The sequence below is a fragment of the Parasteatoda tepidariorum genome, chromosome 8, assembly GCF_043381705.1.
Source record: "Parasteatoda tepidariorum isolate YZ-2023 chromosome 8, CAS_Ptep_4.0, whole genome shotgun sequence".
NCBI classification, from domain to species: domain Eukaryota; kingdom Metazoa; phylum Arthropoda; class Arachnida; order Araneae; family Theridiidae; genus Parasteatoda; species Parasteatoda tepidariorum.
The window spans coordinates 88518947-88524613 of record NC_092211.1 but is presented as its reverse complement, the minus strand read 5'-3'; the positions used below and the strand labels follow the sequence as shown (position 1 = coordinate 88524613).

The 5667-nt window shown below is 30.4% G+C and overlaps 1 protein-coding gene across 1 annotated transcript in view; it reads right to left on the bottom strand.

The window, feature by feature from the left end:
* Positions 1-269: 269 nt before the first annotated feature.
* LOC107438417 (CD151 antigen-like) overlaps positions 270-5667 on the bottom strand; it is a 62713-nt gene continuing 57315 nt past the window's right edge. The window contains exons 8-9 of the transcript XR_011637481.1: positions 2899-3100; positions 270-518 (exon numbers count right to left, since the gene is read on the bottom strand). The gene's annotated coding sequence lies outside the window, so the exon portion shown is untranslated. The remainder of the gene's footprint in view (positions 519-2898; positions 3101-5667) is intronic.

The window sequence follows — 5667 nt, the reverse complement described above, 5'->3', positions numbered from 1 at the left end:
ACAAATTAAAATAAGAAGTAGATTTTTACCCGAGAAAAATATTTTTTCACCGTTGGTATGCTAAATTTCACAGAAACGAAGAAATTAGGGTTTTTTAACGAAGAAAAGTACTTTAAACCCATATATAGATTTCTTACGAAAATTGTCCGCAAAAAATGACAACTACGCTGGAGGGTCACGAAAAAAGCTTGGTGGACCGGATGTGGCCCACGGGCCGCCAATTAGTAACCACTGGATTAGTTGGATTATGTGAATGCAGATAAACTCACCGTTGTCGTCATCTTCATGCAATATGATGACATCATGCAGGTATTCTTTCTTCAAGTACTCGAATACCGCTATCTCCTTCATTGCCAGATGTCTCTCTTGTCTTGAAGAACATACTCTGCACTCGAGGGCAGAGATTTCGGAGTAAGGCAAGAGGTAGCTCGAAGCTGAATTATTCACTTTGTCCCATGAAATTTCTTGACTTGGAACTGCAACCACTGCCAGTGTCTCGTGAGATATCCAGTGACAAGCTGCAATTAATTATCAGAGTGTTTTTATTTCACACCGCTTAGTTCACCAAGACAGTTGCATCCAATTTATCTTTGTTTTTTCCTTGATAGAATTTCTTTTCAAAAACAAAATCATATTGTTTATGAAATACATAATTATTATAATATTACGTAGAACAAATTGTTTTATTAATCTTAGCAAAATGAACGTTTACTTGGATTTAACAAATAATCAGCTGAATTTGAAAAAATAAAATTTAAAGCTGTCCATAAAATGTGTGGCAGAGTAAGAAATAGAAAGTGAATTTGTACTTGTTAACGAGCTATAACGATGACCTTATGTTAAATAACAATTCAAATTGAAAATGGTTTTTATCTCTTTCGAGACTTTAGTATTTTTTAAAGAAATTTAGGGTATAAACGTTTTGATTTATATTTCGCCCCACCTAATCTCTTACTATTATTTATTTAATTTTATTTATTCATATTTTCGTTACTTTTGATATCAAAGCAAATGCGAGCTCATCTTGAAATAAATAAATGCTTCGATATTAATAAATAAAGTATGATTATTTGAAACAAAAAGAAAACATTTAATTTAAAATTGCAATAAAGTTCAAACAAAAACTTGCTCTAAATTTATATTTGAAAATGGCATTTTTCAGCAAGTCAAATTATAACTCTGTGGTTGCATTTAAGCAGGAAATAAATCGGACAACATGGTTTATTTTTACGAAGCTTAACAGTTAATGATTCTTGAACTAATAATCGAATCTTGTAAGAATCCTAATTTAGAATACATGTATACATTATATTTCTTAAAATAAAATTAGTTTATAAATCAGACATACGTGTAGAACACAGAGAATTTTAAACCGAATTTGATTTAGGCTTAACTGCAAGGTAGCATTTAGAAATTATAAGTTTCAAAATTAGATAAACTAATCATTTAAGCTAAATTATAATTATTACAAACACAACTAAAAGCATGCCTTCATATTTTAACGGTGAAATTGTTTTTAAATGTATTTTAGAGCAGAAAGCAGCAAACGTCACACCAGCTGATTCTTGATTACAAACAAACTATTGGAGATATTCAAAAATCTCCAACAGTAGTGTTTCCGGAAGTGAAAACAATTCTTGTGTGGTTTAAATGAACGAGAGTTTGGCGCAAGCTTATTCCATTTTAAGTGCTTAAATTTAAATTATACCCCTTAAATTGCACATGAAAGTTCGATTTGGTGCTAACCTAAAATGAAGTGTTTCTTAACACAACTTTCTTAGTGGCCAAACATCAGATTTGGAGACCCTTACAGTTTTACAGTATTAATCAATGTTACAAATCTGCACTTCGTGATAAGATCATGATCAATTTTAGATCATTCATAAATTTTAGTACATGATAAAAATTTCATGCACTAACAGTGATTTTAAAATATTTTGGCACTTTATGTACTATTTATTCTGTGGGAAAAAGGCAAAAGTGAGATTAGACTAAATATTGATATGAACACAAATGAAGTGTGTAGTTACGCTAAGTTGAATGAATACTAACCCAATAAGACTAATAGTATAAAGTTATACAGGTTTTATTGAGTTAAAGTTAAAGCTATGTTGCTATGTACTAATACTTCTTTACGCATCCGGCATTGCCATCTCGGTATCTAAGATATGGTTTTTTATATATTTTAGAAGCTGAGTCAAAATCAAGTAGATAGAATTAACAATTTAGAAGCTAACAGAGTTCTAAAGGTTTAAGGATCTTTGTACACCTCTATCTAGACACTTGAAGTACTTTTTCCACTTATGTTCTCTTTTTATGATAATACTAATGCTTTAAAAGTAATGCGTGTTTCTCGCATAAAAACTCATGACTTTTAACCTTTATTTTTATACTGCTGTTACCCTTACAGCTTCAAAAGAATTAATTCCATCGACTCAATTTTGATTTTATTTGGTGCTGCGTAAAAAATGCTTAAGAAACAATACCTCACTTTCCTGTCTCGATGAATTGTACAAAACTGTACTTTTATAACATTTGAATTATTAGTTCCATCCTCACTCTTAGCGAGAAGAAAATATATACGAAGACGTAGTACGGGTATCTTGCTCATGATTAGTTGTTGAAACGTGACTTTTGTTTACGTTAGTTTTGTTTACGTTAGCTTATAAACAATCAGCTGGCACTGGCGTCATAGGTACATGTGTGAGTATTGTGATTTTTTTTCATTTCGAAGTACAAGTACCCAATTACTTATAAGCAATTTGTCCCATCGTTTTGGGATTTATTAGGTTACTAAAGATTTAAAATTTTTTTTAAAAAGGTCACATTATCTGACAGTTTGATAGCTTTATTAATGCGAAGACAAATTATTATGAAAGAGCGATAATAGAAGCTTACCATCACTAAGATCGTGTCTGACATGCTGACTGATCCTTCTCTTGAACAGTAAGTCTTCCGTGTCTGACTGAAGAAATATATTATTTCGGATGGAGCGTCGCACTACATGCAAGAAACTGGACACAGGCTTATTACAAGGACCGAATAGGACGACTATAAAATTAAAATCCATCACATAAGAAACAAATTAATATAATCAAGTCTTATTTATAGTATGTAGGCCCGAGTGTCTGATTTTATTTTGTTTTATTTTATAATCATCGTTTAACAGCAAAGAAAATTTTGTGTTTACGGCTACCAATGTTCAACGCCATAGCCTTGAGAGCTTAAGAAGATTTTCACGTATAGCATCATAGGGATTACGTATAGCATCATATGGCAGCGAGATAGAAATTGAGGAGGCATGCGGTTTTTTTATATTAATTTTTTAGAATAAATACATTGAAACTAAAACTCTAGAAGAAATACAAAGAAAACGATTTATAAATGTCTTTCATTTTAAGAGAAATTGTTTGTATTTAATAGAGGAGTTAATGATTATTATATCGGCAATAATTGAAAACTTACAGACAAGACAAATTATGTAATGTATTCAAGGCACGCTGCGAAACTCTGACCAGATTGAGTTTTGATGATTTATTTTCCTAAAATTAAAAGCCATAGTAAAATGTCTCATTTATAACCACATCTTGTCAATGTTTAGAATGGAGTCGTGGTGGCTAAGGTGTTCGTCTATCAGTGAGGAGAACCGGGTTCGAATCTCAGCAATTGCTGGTCGATATAAATTTCTCACCCGGCTTACATGTACCATAATGCTGGCTTAAAATACTATATAATGGGTAAGAGTCCCCTATAATGGGTAAGACGGATAATGGGTAAGAGTCCCCTTGACGAAAGGCTAGACGTGGTAGGTTTTCGTGGTTTTCCTCTCCATGTAACGCAAATGCGAGTTAACTTTATCCATTAAAAAGTCCTCCACGAAGGCAAATTTCTCCTAATGCTTGATCTAGGGCAGGGATGGCGAACCAATGGCACGCGTGCCATCGCGACACAATATTTTTTGCACTCCACCGATCACCATTGTTGTTACACTATGAATTGTTATTACACAAATGTTATTACGCTAAGAAGCATACGTAACAATTAAATTAGAATTCACAAAAACAAACAAAATAATAAACAATTATTAATAAAAAAAATTAAAAATTACTTCTAAAAAACAATTATTAAGAGTAAAAAACAAGTTAACAATAAATAACTAGCAAAAAAATGAACAGTCCTGCTTAAACTGACATCTTACAACCTAATATAAGTTACTGATCATCTAATCTGCAACAACAGAAGTCACACTGATGTTACTTTAAGTTGAATTACTTGTATAACTGAGACATTGCGGAATGTAGTTTTTTTTCATTGTAAATAAAGAGTTTTGAGTTGATAGTAATTAGTATTATTCTTTTCCCAATAATCACGAAGTCAAAATTATTTGACGGCACGTCTATGACATCATTAAGCAATTTTTTAGAGAAAATGGCACGTTGGTGTACAAAGGTTCGCCACCCCTGATCTAGGGGTTCCCTTGTCTTCTGTATTGGGTTCAAAATGACAAGGCTACGGAGTTGAACATCAGCAGTCGTAAATCCCAAATCGGGTAGACTGTTCAATGAATGTTATAAAATTAAAAAGGTTAAGAATGTTGTGCAATTATATTTCCAGAGATGATAATGTAAAAATTCGTTTTTTTTGGTATCCAAGTGTATTTTCAAACAATAGTTATGAAAAAAATTCGGTGTATTGATTTTTTTCGCACTTTTTGTTCCTAGACTTTTTTTAATATTTACATTTTTAAGTAAATATTAGAAATTGTTCTTATTAGTATTATTACTTTAATTTTGCAAACATATAGACGTGATTGAAAAATAGTAAAACTTCTTACACAATCCTAAATACCAAAAAATATATTTTCGATGAAAGAGTTTGTAAAAGTAAAATTATTTCAGGTTTGTAATTAGCGATCTGATGTCTTTACCCACAGATATCTAAAACGTTTTTACAGATTTAGTTCGTTTTTAGCTTACTCGGAAGATTATGAGAAAATCAGATTCGTCATAATGTATTTTATTTACAATTTATCAACAGTATTTATTTCCTGGAAATGAGATTCCTTTAAAGTCTAAAACATTTTCACTATGTGCAATAATGTACCACTTTTTTAAAAATATTTTTCTGAATTTAGTGCAATCCTTTCTTCCAAGTCCAGTGCTAGGTTTTTAAAAGTTATTTGATAATGAATTAAAATAATTTAGAACACATTCTATTGAAACATGCATAAAATTCGTACGCTACATTTGAAATTCATAAATAATTAAAAAAAAGGATATTTCGTATATAATAAATCTTATTGGTTAAAAATTATAAGAATAATAAACATTTATATTTTATTAAACTGCAACTAGAAATTTCTACTTGGAGCAAATTGGATTATAAATTTAGTAAAATTAGTTCAAAATGAATATAAAACAAAGGTAAATTACAGACATATGAAAAAGGGGGAAAAAGAAGATAATAAAAATAACAAACAACTGGGGGAAGAAAAAAAAATTAATTAAAAAAAATATAATTAAAAAAACCGAAAAAAAGGATTAAATTTTTTAAACAATCCGGAAAATAAAATATATAATCTTTTCATCAGCCCACACGATTATATCCGCAAAAAAGAACTTAATGTTATTGTTTTTCTTAATTTTTTCGCGTTTTTATATATATATA